The sequence below is a fragment of the Dermacentor albipictus genome, chromosome 5, assembly GCF_038994185.2.
Source record: "Dermacentor albipictus isolate Rhodes 1998 colony chromosome 5, USDA_Dalb.pri_finalv2, whole genome shotgun sequence".
NCBI classification, from domain to species: Eukaryota; Metazoa; Arthropoda; class Arachnida; order Ixodida; family Ixodidae; genus Dermacentor; species Dermacentor albipictus.
This window is the reverse complement of record NC_091825.1, coordinates 71,448,901-71,464,661: the sequence shown is the minus strand read 5'-3', so window position 1 is coordinate 71,464,661 and position 15,761 is coordinate 71,448,901. Positions and strand designations below refer to the sequence as shown.

The window sequence follows — 15,761 nt, the reverse complement described above, 5'->3', positions numbered from 1 at the left end:
GTACAGTGCAGAATAAAACGAGAAATTCTCATCAGTGATTGTTAGCTTCTAAATTTCATGTTGCTCAGGACAGCCGGATTGAAAATTTCATCGTTACATTTGGCCTCGCTGAACATTTTTGTTAACTAGCTTCTTAAAGCTTCTCTTGTGCCTCTTCAAACTGATCTCATTTTTCTTTTTTCCTTTTTTTTGTACAGAGCACGCCTTTTTTTTTTTCGAGCATTGCATGGTCACCTGCGTTGCGTCTAAGTAATAGCTATGCAAATTTCGATTCGTTTTTTACTGTGCCAGTCACATCTCATTAAAAGAAAAAGTTTAGTTTTGTTGCCGGTAATAACAACTGAACCTCTGGATGCGGATTCTAATATTAAGTCGATCCAAAGCTCGCTTTCAGGTTCACTGGTCCTGTCGAAAGTTAGCGTTACAATTTATACTGGCGGCGCGAAAACAATGAGCTGAAAGTCGCGAAATGCAAGCAAACCTTCTAGATCAGCTGGCAATTAGTAGGACGAAGCCAATATAATTATTAGTTTAACTCGAAGAGAATGCCTCTTAGCGAAATTTCCTTGGTCGTTTCTAATCTCTGAAAAGTGCCGGCTATCATTCTACTTGAGAGAGCAGGTGCAATTACTTCCGAGCCGGTGGCAGTACGGCGAAGTTAGTTCAAATACGGGACGGGTGCCGGAGTAACAACTATGTCCTTCACACGATTGGTAATCCACCTTAATGCCATAGACGCTATATATTTTAAGGATCGTCTATATTGTGCTTGTGATTAAGCATGCATGAAAACTAGCTCCACAAAGAAATATCACTGCAGGGCAGGGAACTTAAACAACATATATACAGCCGTGAAGTTCGCGATTTTCATCACGCGAGACGTAGTGCACATATTTGATGAATACCTCGAGCAAACATGGGTAGAGACACATTCCCAAGGCGTGCATGGTGGATTCATTGGCGTTCACTGTATGCCTTCGAGCTCAGCTACCAAAGAAAATTACTGAATCATGAACATTATCATATGAAATGTAATTAAAGCGTAGGCACGACAGGAAATTCTTTCGATAGGAAAAGGATTGTGGACGTTGACCCTTCTACGGGACTCAGATGGGCAAACAATAAGGAATGGAGTATAAACATTCTTCTACTCGCATTGCTTCATCACAGAGGAAGAGGAGTATTTCAACATCCAGAACGAAACTTCGCGGTCCGCAAGGTTATATGAATAATCCTGACTTGTTTTGTTTCTTAGAGCTAGTATAGAGAATATCAGCGGGAAAGTGTCTGCAGAGAAACTTTTCAATGCTCCGGAACTACATGTTGGAATGTAATGACGTGTTGTCGTCTTCAAACAATGCATAAATTTCTGGAATAATGCCAGCTTGGGCTTTCTTGATGGCGCTACCGTATCCTGTGAATCAAAATTCTTTGCTTTATAAAAAACTCTTTTGCTAAGAACACAATTTCAGGGCAGCATATCGCCTTTATTTCTGTGTGAATTTCTTCCTGACGTCGTTTTTTAAATATTTATTTAGCAGCCAATCTGAGCCCACCTTATCAGGTCTGATTTAAACACTCGTGCTGCCCTCTGAACATATTATAGTGAAATGAATTGGATTAGAGAATAGATATTGCTCTTTTGTATCATACTAGAACGAAAGCATACTTCTTCTAATGAGCCAGAGACACCTAAACTGAACAAAAATGGTAAATATTGTCGACTATATTCTCCTGGTTATACAACCTAAATAATTGCTAATACATGTTCCAGCTTACCACCTGCCTCCTAATCATAACTGGCTGTGGCTGCAATATTAGCAGACGATATAACGAAATATTTTTTGCCGTAGTAACTATCACATTCTTTTTCGGTCTCCTGCTGGCTTCTGAAGACAAATATTCTAAGGTTCGTGTGTGGTGCGCGAAGGGGGGCGGGGGGGGGGTGAAGGGCACGTGTTTTTCATGAGGGCACGTGCGTGCGTTTGTCTCGCGAGATGGTATTTAAATGGCCTTACCTGTAATACCCACATTTTGACAATAAATGAAATACGTCACCTCCTCGTCTTGTAGCCTTAAAGTAATTCGTAGAGGATTATCGATTAATCTCATTCATCCCCAAAATATCACATTGCAATGTAGCCTATTTAAATCTCATGAATGCATTGCTTGTTAGTTATATCCCTCCACCTCCTAGACAAACAGTTCAAATACGGAGAAATACCTCTAAAATTATATTTCCTTGCGTCTTGGCACCTTTTCATCGAGCGGCTGTGGTCGTGAGTTTATCAAGGTTATACACCCACCGCTACATAGATGGCCATATTTTTGGGATTAAACGTTGTAATGCGGCGTCCGCCTTCGTTGTGCGGGCACACAACGCAAGGATTTTTTTCTTGTTTGTGTTTTCAGCGCGTAGCACTCGGATCACGTCCGTAAAAAAAAAAAGTGCTCGTATACTTTCCCCGTACTTCATGGCTCCAATAACTTACGCATTTAATGAGAGCAACCATGTGTCTCAGAAAGGTCCGTCTCTAACGGAAGCACTATATGCGAAAGAGATGTTGAACGACTGATGGGGAAATTCTTGGCCAAGATCATAAGTGCAGGTCACTGCTCCGTGTATCCTTCGTTGCTTTTGACGATCCTTCGACCGCAACCGTGCGCCCTCGCAACGGCAATATAAGGGTCATACGGTCAACCAAGAGCGGCAGCTCGTCTCAAGCCCAATAATACCACAACACTAGGAGTCTCTCTACCTCTGTGAGCACAACGCTAGAAGGAGCAACAAAGCTGCCGCGCGTTCATTAGTAGAGGTTTTGCTGTACTAATCCTGCTTTTTGATCGCTGTGCCGTCATGATCCATTAGCCGAGAGTCTGAATGGCCGGACGTTATATCTATTTGCTTGGTAGTGCCGTGACTTATCCTTTGATAGGCAGTAGAGAAGGCTGCAGCACGCCGATGTCCTACCTTGTCATCTTTCCTCATGTCTTTATGCTGGAACAAAAGAATGTACGGAAACGCAATGCACATATCGGAATCAATGTGAAGCCAGTATCTCGGAAAGCAGTTAATTATCTGATATACAAATGCATTCGATGCGTACAATTGTAGTTATTCTCATCTGCGCAACCTGTATTCTCGTACAATGTTTGCGTTTATTAACGACAGAAGTCACAACTTTAATGCCGTTTAATGTCTATGCGCACGCGTTCACAATATGTCCCAAAATGCACAAAGTAGTTCATGCGAATACACATTGTGAGAAGTCGACACAATAGTGTCACTGCTCATCAGTGTAGTGAGTAGAGTACTGAGTAGTGTGCCGTAGGCAAAGCAATCTTTGTCGAATGAATAATGGTGAGTAAATGTTTATGCAAAGAAAGGTAAGGCGCGGTATGCATTGGTGAGATTGAATATTATTGCCAAGAAAAAAAACCGACTGCACAGGCGACGTTAGCGCCCTGCATGGTCAGCGGTAAAACTGTAGTCGCAGTCTTCAAGTCAGCTCAGTTTATATGCATGCGTCATCCTAATTTCAGAGCAGTCGTTAACGCTCCAGCCAATTCTAGATTGAAGAGATCCATTCGCGTCGTGACTTGCGTTTTCCTATCTACGATTCGAAAACGTTTGAATTCTTATCATAATTGAGATACACGAAAACGTTTTTCGCATTCTGTCAAACCTTTGTGAGGTAGTAGACCCGTAACCTCAAAAAGGTCTTACCCTAGGACTATATTGAAGATCGACGATATGTAGGCGCACGCATAGACATAGGGTGACTCACAGATAACTCGCCCTACCTTGACCACAGTGCGTTGTAGTTGGCACATTAACCCCATGAATGTCTAGGAACTAGCACACTGTCTACCATTATGAAGTTGGCAAAAGTCAATTTCAACATCTTGGGACGCTGTATGGCACAGTAAGGGAGCAAGGAATTTTATCTGGGGAAGGAGGGGGGGCTCGGACTTCTTTCGAAAAGGGGAGGGAGGGGGGGGCAGTCGGGTGTTTTCGCACGTCGAATAATTCCAGATTTCAGGTGCACATAAATTCCAGCAAAGAGTGAGTCTAGAAGTGGTCCTTGAGAATTGTTTCTTACAATCCTGGTTCTACCGCGATATAGGTGGTGCGTACCACTTCTCTGCTTTTCTCTGCATCCTGTGTCTCCTTATTCCATTCCTAATCTGACCTTCTCGGTTAAGATTCTTATAGGATAGCTAATAATTTGTCCCATACATTTTTATCGACCCAGTATTTAGTCGTGGTGAAACATGACATACGGCACCTTTCTTTTTTTACCTTCCCTTTCATTGCAGTAGAGACTAAGTAGAAACACGTGTGCTTTAATGGCGAAATATTATGTCGGGGGCATTCAGCATAGACAAGACTAATAATTGACGAGTCAAGCAACCTTGTGAAGACATGTACTGCTAAAAGTTGGAATCAAAGCATGAATAGACTTAAAACACGAAAGAGAGTGATAGGCAGCACAAGATTATTGTTTTTTTTTTATTTTATAATTTGAGGTCATGGTCGTCTATCCCTTGGTGCTACTTCACATAAAATGGAATTCAACCTACAGGTTTGTATATGTATACCTCCGTATTTCTAGCTTTATCAGATGCGAAATGAAAGACAGTGTGCCTAAGGAACTGTTTGGCCTCACATTTCGCTTGCAGCTGCTGCACAAAATTATCGCAACCTTGCCACGCCTACTATCTTAGCCTTGTGGATCTGTGAGCGGGAAGTGGGGGCTGGCAGTGATCGTCATTGAAAGCCAGCTTTCCAGCCTAAGAGGTGTGAAATGCCACTTATATATTGTTGTTTGAAGTTACCAATAGGATCTGCTTTGTTCTGCTTGTCAGCGAATATTAAATAGAGAATAAAACTTTTTTGATGTGAGTTTTGCCATGCATTGCAGTGGTGCTGTTCTTTCTGAACTATTTCCATACTCCACACTCTTTTTTTATTCATTATTGAGAGCCCCTTCTTAACTTATAGCAACAAGGGGAACTACAGTTGCGATCACTGCAAGTGATCACAACTGAACGCTTCCAAACTTAACGCTTCCAACTGAACGCTTCCAAACTGACGCGACAGCGCGCGTCAGTTTGGAAGCGTTCCACATACAGAAATATGGCAGCAAGTGCGTAAGCACCCCTTCTGTATCGCTTTTAGCGGCAGAGCTTCATTTTTTGGAAGCGACTGCTTACTGATTTCATTGTATCTTAGTATCCCTCGCCTTTTGCTAGTGTTTTTCTAGTTTTTTTCGTTTTCTTGTTTATCGCGCCTGATTGCGTTGACTGCTGGCACGTTCGTTCATCGATGCGCATTGTCATTTTCCCCGATTGTATCACTCCCTTCCCCCTTCACTTCTGCCTTTCCCTTTACATGAGGTATCCGTCTTCCGTTAATAAAAGTTAGTTGACAGCGCTTGTGCCCTGTCCCTTATACTTTGTGGTTGCATGTGTTTGCGCTGTAAGAGTTTTTATGCCAAGTATGCACCAACTCGCCCAGAAAGAAGTTTTAATGAATCACTGCAAGTGAGCGAGCGAAAACAAAGTACAGCACTGTCCGTTGGACTGACAAATCTCGTAGTACTCACTACCCGTGATGTTGAGCTACTTCATCGCTGCCACGGCGTCAGACACAACAACGACCGGCCGATCCAACACACCGTTTAAGTATAGATGACGCGAAGCTTGTTTGAGTTAACAGGATGACCAGCGGCAGCGGATGACATGAGCGCCACCTCTCCGCATGTAGCCGCCAGACTTTGTGCGCGTCAAGAGGACGATGTACGATTCGCGTCATGAATCGTAGTTCTCGGCGTATGCACATAAAATTACGACGCTTATACACTTAAAGAAACCATGCGTTGTAGTGGTACATACTCATTCTACGGGAGTGACCAAAAGTGGACCTACACGCAGTTTCACATACTCAGTGACGGAGACTATCGAGGTATATAAAAGGCGACCCGAATTATTGTCTACTCCACTAGGCAGCAGCACCCAGTGCCCGCAAGGTGATGGGAGGTGGAAAGAAATGTTGGCTTTGAGAAAAACTAAATGCTAACAGTTTCTTCAGGCATGTCGTGCCGATAAGCCTAATCTAGTATTCTATTTCCTTTTTCTTTTTTGTCAGAGGAGCGTATGGTACACAGGCGCCAAGTACGAGCTAACGTTCTACAATGGATATTTAGAGAACTAAACTACGACTCTATTATGTTTGCAACAACTGTTCACGTTAAAATACGCACGGTATCATTAAAAATATTTCATAGCTGAATTTTCAAATACACGGTAAAGTCAGGGGCTAATACCGGTTTCTGTAGGCATTCTTTGACTGGTATTTGGCTACCGGTAATACCTGTAAAGGTGCTGTGGCCATTCTATAAATGAATAATAAGATAAATATTCCCGTCTGAAATACCATACAACCTCGATGTGGCTATACTGATAAAAAACGATTTGCTATAAAGAAATACCTGCAAAACATTCCGAGACTTGCATATAAACATAACGTGGCCATGAAAGCTCTCCAGTTCTTTTTGTTTACTGTTAATTTGTCCTAAGTAAACCATAATATATTTTTTTAGTCAGCAGCGTGATGTTACCAGCAGCACGAACACACTTGTATACGCGCCCGCCTCAAACAGGAAAAAAAAATGCCCTAAGAATGTGACGAGACCTGAATAATCTCTTGAATGAAATTGGAGTCATGATCGCTTGTTAGTGGGGAATCAAGGAACATTGAAAAAACTACCGCCTCCCAAACTGAACTATGGATGCGTGAACTACGCATTGATCCTATTCTCCTAAATTAAAAGCTCGCTGAACCATCAGGCTACTCACAGTCCCTGTGCAGCACGCCGCAACGTAGGCTTTTAAACAATTTTGAATAACAATATATTTACTAAGCTTTCTTTCACACAGTCAATCGTTGTGCTCGTGAACCTTATTATGAATATCAGTTTTCAATTTGCTTACAAGTTATCGCCTTCAGGGAAACTACTCGACGTTAATGTAGCTATTATGCAAATTACTGTAGCGACTAGTGCTGTGCTAAAACAAATCTAATTCATAATGGCACATCACTGCTTCGCGTATAGTTTCTTGTAGAAGAAGGGAAAGAACTTTCTTTAATTGCCGGTCTTTCATAAGCTACGATAATGGGCAAGGAGAATGGGTGGCTTGAACTGTCACCCTTGGAATTCACTATAAACCACCATCGTTCCGAGGCATGTCGCCATCGGATTTTATACCTTGAGCGGTACCGCAACAACTCTTAAAGCAATGTTTTTTGTTTGTAACTGTCGGACAGTTTTTTTTTTTAATTTTCGTCTTCACTGCTTCACATACTTACAGGTATGTTCTTTTTCAGTCAGAATGTAGGGAAAAGATAACGGAGAAAGCTAAACAGAATAAGTAATACAATTGCTGCTGCTCTCTGTCTTTTCCAAACATAAAAGACTTTTTCTCGACAGATCACTAGCCATCCTTCACAATAATGCTGATCTTAGTGGTAGACATTCCTAATGTACGCGCACCGAAACAAAATATAGCATATCTTCAGGCAAATGTCAAAAGTGACAATTACGCTGCGCGCAACGACTCAAAGGATTATAACAAAAAAGTGACGACGCCCGCCACTGAAGAAATTTCAACATTGAAAGGAATGCAACGAACCTATATAGACGGTAATGTCCCTGACCATACATGCACCGCTTTTTCGCTCCAGAGGTGCTATTGTATTCGAAGAGTTAGCAACAGAAGAACCTCTCTCCAATGTGCACTCCCATCTTTCCAGACTTTTTAAAATATGAATTCTTCCCCGAAGCAGTGAATATCACAAAACTAAATTTATTGCCGCATTCGAATTGAATTCCAACTGAAATCCTGTTCATTTTCTCGATTTCATGGCTTGACGGGGCGAGATCATATGAAGTCCTTGTCCAAGCCTGAGTGCGCCCTTCGCCAAGCACCAGTGACGCCACCGTTCCAGTGGGCGCTACCGAAGGCCTGCAGCTGAAATTGCAGCTATGGGGTCGCTTCTAGTCCTATCTTCACAGACAAACTGGCCTTGGTTGGAACGGAGTTGGCTCAAAGGATTTTTGAACTTTTCAAAATGGGGATCGTATCTTTTTTCGTCACGCTTGAAAGCTTGCTCCTCTGATGGTTTAAATCGTGTATGCCCTGAAAAAACACATGCCAACTGGAGTGAGGCGAGTTTCATTCCTCTGTTTGCTTCACTTTATCGTTTTGCCTCAAATACCCAAGCAGAAAAAGAACAACTCCAAGTGGTCACGATTGCGCCGCAGTCTCAGTGCGTCTTGCGCTTTCTCTGTGCTTAGAGCCTTTTATCGCATGACGACAGAGAAAGAAGCGAAATTGGTTCTGTGTGCTCTCAATGTCATGATCTCGAATGGCCATTTAGTGAAGCACAGTCTACACTACTTTTTTTACTTCCTTCCCCATTATGTTCTCAAAACTTGGTTTCCCTTGTGCATCCATCTTTCCGTCCGTCCATTCCAAGACGCTAGTGAAAGTCGCGTCGTCATCGACGTTATTTTGTCGTCCTCACGCACAGATGTCATCCCCAGTTTCACCATTGCTATTGGGCGTAGAAGAAGAAAACCTTCTGCATAGTCGCCACCATGGGGTTTCAAACATTTGGCTTTGCCACGATATGCATTTGGGAATCGGGCATGCCAATGACTGTGCTAATGCGCAAACTTACACCGACGGGCAAATAGTGCGAGGTATTGCACACCGCACACAATCTGAAGGTAGTATTGTCTCACATGTATTTTGTAAGCCGTAAGAAGCTATGCTGTAGCGGACGCAGATGAAGTATTTGAATTACACAGATATTGTTCTTGAAGAAATAGGGGTATTTTGGCGCACAGTTCGCCGTCATGCTCCTGCAAACAACGACGACGGCACAAAGGAGGCATGGATTACAGTGATGATGATGGGCGTCAAGCAATTCACGTACTGGCACTGCGTGTAGTGCGCGGAAGCTGGTGAAAAAAAACAAAAAAAAACAATGAAAGCATCGATGGACTCGCTGTGCATGATTAAATGCTGATTACGTGTCGCCACGCAATTTTCTTTCAATGTTTATTACTCACTTATTCGTCTCCTAATCCTGTCGTCTTTAACGCGTCACTACGATGACGCCCATCGGGTCTCCTCGGCCGTCCTGCAACGTACGGACGCTCACTGTTTTCTCCACAAGTCTCGGCAGCTACGAAACATTGTTGGGCGACTCTCTACCACTTGGACCCCCAAACTTTGCTGGACGTCCAACGGTTCCGAGAGGGCACGATACGAATCATGCACGTGGGAAAACTGGCCTCGCAAGCTTGGGCCGTCATCATGTGGCTGGCGCGTGCTTAACGCGGGTCGGTATTTTCACTGGCCCATCGAACACGCGCAATCGCTGCTCGCTTAAGCTTGCTCTCTTCAGAGCTGATAGCGGCCGTTCGGTGTGGCGGCATGTTGCCGTTACAAATCGGTCGGGAGAAATTCAGCACCTGATGTTTTCAGCCCACTCCTTGAAGTCGTATACTTGATGCTGGCGACACCAGAATCACCGTATATTTGGGCGCGTTGAACGTGGCCCTCTGCGGCGCGGCTAAACACTCTTACCGCGGCGCACGCACACAAGCACGCGGCGGGCGAGCGCTTTTTCGTTCGAAGAAGCCGTAAACTCAGCACGCTCTCTTCAGTGCACCTTAACTGTAGGCTAGCATGCTGCCAGACCACGCAATGCTGCACGCAATGCACTCTGGTCTAGCAGCTTCGGCGTGATACAGAAATATTCTAATCCAGCACCGGCCACGCCAAAGCGTGCCAAACACCACTGATCGCACTGACCGACGTCTTTTAACGTTATTAGGGCCCTCAGTTGCCACGTGAAGTGGAAAATCCCGCGAGTATACGGCGTTAACATCGGAGGACAAGAAAACCCATGTTATCAAATTATAACGTCAGGTTCCCGGCGCTTGACCTGCTGCGGCTCGCTCTGCGATTTCCCACGGTTAACAACCATGGCTTCGCTTAACCCATTAAGGACCAGCATGACCATAGTCACGTTAGTCTGCACAGTGAATTTTAATTAATTAAGATTAACAAAACAGCACCAAAATCGCCTTTGACATGCCGATTGACAGATTAGAGTCCCCTTTATGAATACCAAGTGTCAGCAGCTGTCAGTCGTTTTGTGGGAGCCCCTCGCAGAGGCGGGAGTAAGTGTTGCTATGCGAGTAGCGTCGCGATGCATCGCTCCAAAGGTTAAGTGTTTTTTTTCTTCACTACTTGCTTAAGCAATTGTTGTATATCGTTACCTCCATATTGCTCTTTGAATATGTGACCTCCGATGAGCATTTGGGATAGAATTATGTTTGATTTATCCATGAACGAGTACGTTATCTTGTGCGTTGCCATATGTTCACGCTGGGCCTTTAGGGTACCGAACTTTTGGTTTTTTTCCAAACTGCATTCTCATCTCTTGCACGGCTGCTGGCGCGTTCCCACAGTGGTTATTTGTTATTTTATTGTCTGAATAGGTAGATGTTTGAAGAAATAGCGAAGATACTCGAAGAGGAAGATGACGATGTGTCAGTGATTTATATCGAGCTGGCGGGCGGCAGCTATGAGCCGGCGCTGAAGCTGTTTTCTCCCACGGACGCAGCATTGGTGGATGCGAGTCTGACCACAACGACCCTGGCAGGCAAAGTGACGGAACATCAGAGGTGTCTTCTGCTGCAGTTCATGCGGCCATTCCTGCGAAATTATCCACTGCTTCTAAGTGGACGAAGGGTGATCTCCAGAAAAGCCTTGGCATATTTCCCGACCCAAACTTTGTTGCTTAAAGGGACTTTTCAGCTGTTGAGTTGTTCGAACTTTTTTTTGACGAAGCCGTCGTGGGGCTGTTAGTCGAACAAACAAAAAACGTTATTTTGAATATGCCTGATCCAAAGGTTACCAAAGAAAAATTAAGATAAGTTTTCTTGGAGTACTTGTTTTTTCCGGCTATAACCGCTTGCCAGAGAAAAAGTGCTATCGGGACAGCGGCACGGATATGTGCAACACGATGACCTAGAATGCTATGCGAAAAAATCGCTTCATACAGGTAATGTGATTCCTGCACGGAGCGAAATGCAAGCCTAACACTAAGTGACAATTTGGCAAAGTTGCGCCCATTGATGGCACTATTGAAAACAAGATTTCAGGAACACTTTCAACCTGTGCGTCACCTGAGCTATGACGAAAGTATGATTGAGTATTATGGTCATCATGACTAGAAACAGTTCATACGCGGAAAGCCTATCCGCTTCGGGCATATAGTATGGTGGCTAAATGCCAAGAACGGATACCTTGTAAACCTCAAAGGGTATCAAGGCAAGCAGGGGATCTCGGAACATCTAAAAATATGAAAAGAACTTCGGAAAAGCAGCGGCGCCACTTCTTCAAATGCGGGGTGAACTCGCAGCAGAGACGCACAACCTTCCTTTTTTTCTATTTTGATAATTTGTTCACAAGCATGCAGCTACTCAGGCATCTCAAGGCACAGGGCTACGAAGCCACGGGCACAGTGAAGCAGAACCGTGTTCACAAAGAATGCCCTATCGCTGGACTAGAACTCGTCAAGCGCCAACTTCGCAAGCACGAAGAGCCCGTGATGAGCGACAATGGGATAATTGTTGTCCGCTGGATGGACAATTCTGCAGTAATGATCGTAAGCACCATTCAAGGCGTAGAGTCAATGTCATCTGCAGACAGGTACTCTCGTGTTCAAAAGAATCGAATCAAGGAAGCCCGTCCTAACACTGCTGCTTAGTACAAGATTTATGGGAGGTACGGACCAGATGGATGCAAATGTAGGTGCCTACAGGTTTGCAATCCGTGGCAAAAAGTGGTGGTGGCCGATTTTCACTTGACTTTGGGATGTATCTATCAGCAACACTTGGACGCTAATTCGTAGCACAGGGTTCAACGTCACGCACGTGGAATTCCGCAGGCAAATTGCACAAAGCTACCTGATGCGATGGGACAATAAGCCTAGAGGGCCTGGTCAATGCAGAATCCCAAAGACTGGTGATGTCCTGACTGGTACAGGGTATGACCAAGTGGCCCACTTTGTTGCGCCAATACCTAATGGCAAGAGGTGGAGGTGTGCATGAGATAATAGCAACAACACGGTGCACCCAAAACGCACAAAGTATGACGTCGGCATGTGTATTCCATGATTTAAACCATACCACACTAAATAAGTGCTCGACTATTCGCTATGTATGTTTTTTGTGGCGTTTCATGGCTTGAAATAAATGTTTTTCACTTCGCGTATTTTGCTGTAGCGTAAGGCCCCAGCGTGACCATATGGTCACGGGCTATATTTCAAAAACTAATTAGGCAAGAGTAATAATTTTTTGCATGTGAATTATTAGTATAAAGGTAAGTTAATATACTAGATTTATTTCAATATAGCAAGAAAAAAAAGAAAGTGGTCCCTAATGGGTTAACAGCCATGGATGCCGTGGCCCACACCCAAGGAATCGGCTTTGCCCAATTGAATTCACTTAAGTTCAAAACCAACCTGGTCCACTTCGAAAACTGACTTTGCCCACCCCCAAAATTGTTGTGGCCCACTTCGAAAACTGAGAGGGCCCAGCCCCTTCATTTCGGTGGCCCACCCTCACAATTAACGTTGCCCAGTTCACGTTCAGACCCAACCTGGCCCACTCACAAGATTGACTTGGCACACCCCCAAAATTTCCTAGGTCCACGCTTAAAATTGTCCTTGCACAATTTGCGCACATGACCAAGTGAAAAGTATCGCGCGAAAGAGTCATACTGCTTTCGTATTGAATGCACGTAGGGTGACTCAAGTGCCTCTGTAACTTTTTGCTGCCGCCAGCTCTTGCGACCATTGACAATGCAAAGCAGCCTTGAAGTACGGGCGCGCTAACTCCTAGCGGGAACGCGGGAGTCATGGCATCGCTCCGCGGAGAGCTCCACCACCGGCGTTAAACACATGAATTTTGTACTGTACAATTCTTTCATTTTTTTCTGATCTATTTTGATTTTCTTCACCGGTTGTCTCGGGAGGTGCACCGAAAGTGCTGCGCGAGAAACAAGATTGTCCCTCGATACTCATGGCATTAAAAATAATGGCAAGCTATGTTCATCACCGCAATATTAAACTGTACATCGTGCAAAACATCGTATCTTTGTGCGAAATTTGAGCGGAGATCAGGCAGTGGTTTAGCAGAGCTAGTCACGTACATCTGACTCAGTTGATGGAGCAGCCAGCACAAGGGCAGTTCCTGCCCCTGAGTGTGGTCACACTGCATAACTACGACATCGCCCCCTGCAGCTATCTTATTCCTGCAGAGGGCTGTGGGTCATTCTTTAGCATAATATTAGACCTTATCTTGAAGTTTACAATCATATTGCTTTTGGTAAACGATAAACGGCTTTCCGCATAAGGTCGCTGTTTAAAACTTGAGCATGTCTTTCAGTACACGCATTAGTGCCTTTACATTTCGCGTTCATTCCGGGTTACACTACCTACAACACTGCTTCCTGGGGAACACATAATACTGTTAGCTCTAATATATCCAACGTGTACAGAAGCAAGCTATTCGCGCAGTTACTATTAGCTCTTCGCATACCCTAATGTCATCCCATTACTTCACGCTAACTTGCAATTTTCAAAAGATCATTCACACGCATTCGGGCACGGATACACAACTTCTTCAAGAGCTGATAGACGGATATGTAGTACATCAAACTACTACATCCACTCCAGCATACACTAGCACCGCTAACAACCACCTGGACGCGCCCATACGAGCAGCAAAATATGTGCAGCCATCCTCACACTACGCCCTAACTCGGCTCCGAGACCTGATGGCATTACTAATAAAATGCTTCGCAACCTTGACGAGGACTATATAATAGCCACCAAGGCTCATTTGAACGCATACTCGGAAACCGGACACCTCCCCTCACAATACAAACAAGCCTAAATAATTTATTCCCAAATCTGGGCAGAGCCTCCTACTAGAAGTCTTCCACCCGATCTCCCTTACTTCATGTGTCGGAAAGATCCTTGAACACGTCATCCTCCCACGCTTACACAAACATATGGACGATAACGATCTCTTCCCCAATACCGTGGCTGGCTTGCACGCAAAAGTTTCTACTCAAGATATCATGATTCAGCTCAAGCACAAAAGTATCGTCAGTGGTAAAGGTTCCAGGTTGGGCACCAGAGCCATGTTGTGACTACAGCTAACCAAGGCCTTCGATAACGTCGCTTATGAAGCCATACTGGCAAACCTGGTACAACTCCAGGTTGGAAACCGAACGCCAAGTGCGTCAAGGGTTTCTTTACTGACCGCACAGCCACCATCACCATCGGAGGGTTGGAGTCCCCAAATATTCGCCTCGGCAGCAAAGGCACGTCGCAAACAACGGTCCTGTCCCCTTTACATTTTATTGTGACCATATTCGGACTACCCCCTGCATTAGCTAGTATCCCAAATCTATAGCATAGCCTCTACTCAGACAACCTCACCCTGTGGGTCACCGGGGGTAGTGACGGGGACATGCAAGACACGCTGCAGCAAGCTATCAACGAAGTTGCTGCATGCGTAGAACCTCGCAGCCTTGAATGCTCTCCACAGAAATTGCAGCTCCTTCTATACAAGCCTGCGTCAGGACGCTGACGACCAGACCCTGACCTGCCCCCCCTCCCCCCCCACCCGTGATACAACTCCACATACATCAGCAAAGCATACCTACAGTGGCTTACCGTGGCTTACCTTGGCTTACCTATCCAAAAAAAGCGGAATAAAGGCGGAGATGATCAATTACACACTCATGTGAAGCAAACCACTCAGCTTATTGCACGTACCGCAAATCGACGTCGCGGCATGAAAGAAAAGAACCTGATACGCCTGGTAACTACCTACGCCCAGAGCAGGATCACCTATGTCTCCCCATTCCTTTTCCTAAGTGCGACTGAGAAGCTCAACCTCTACATTATGATCAGGAGGGCCTATAAGCAATTCCTACATTTTCCCACTTTCGCCTCTAACGAGAAACTGGACGCCCTCGGTATTCACAACACCATAGACTAGCTCACTGACGCTTAGAGCATTACCCAATGCGAACGGCTCACCAAATCCATTTTACGTGCCCTATGCATACCCAATTCGAACCAAAAGTACCCGTCCCTCCTAGCATTCACGCTCAGCTAGTTATCCCGCCCTGAACACAATCAGGAGCGACGTGCACACAGAGCTAAATAACTAAAAAAGCGGTATGACCAAATCGCGGACACAGTGGAATACCCCCACCAGAAGGCCATGGCGGTCTGCGCAGTTGCGAGATCGCAGTACCGCATCGTCACGACCGCATAGTCACGACCGCATAAAGACTCACCACTCAACCCGAACAAGGAGAGAAAACAATCATCGCTTCGGCCTATGCCTCTACCAACGGACACTGCGTCATCACCGGTTCCAAAACGGCCATTTGCAGCTACACAAGATGACTGATAGCACCCGAAGCACATAATATACTCTCGGGCACTTTCCCCTCAAGGAAGCACAGCGTCCAGGTCATCAGGGCCCTGGTCACCCAGGTCTGGCTGGAAACGAAGCCGCCCACGATGCCACCCGAGCTCTCGCCCACCGGGCGCTTCATTTTTCTTCTGCATCTTCCGATCCTGACGAGTC

The 15,761-nt window shown here is 45.0% G+C and overlaps 1 protein-coding gene across 1 annotated transcript in view; it reads right to left on the bottom strand.

Moving 5' to 3' along the window:
- LOC135899772 (uncharacterized) overlaps window positions 1-15,761 on the bottom strand; it is a 383,819-nt gene that overhangs the window by 307,405 nt on the left and 60,653 nt on the right. The gene's annotated exons all lie outside the window — the stretch shown is intronic.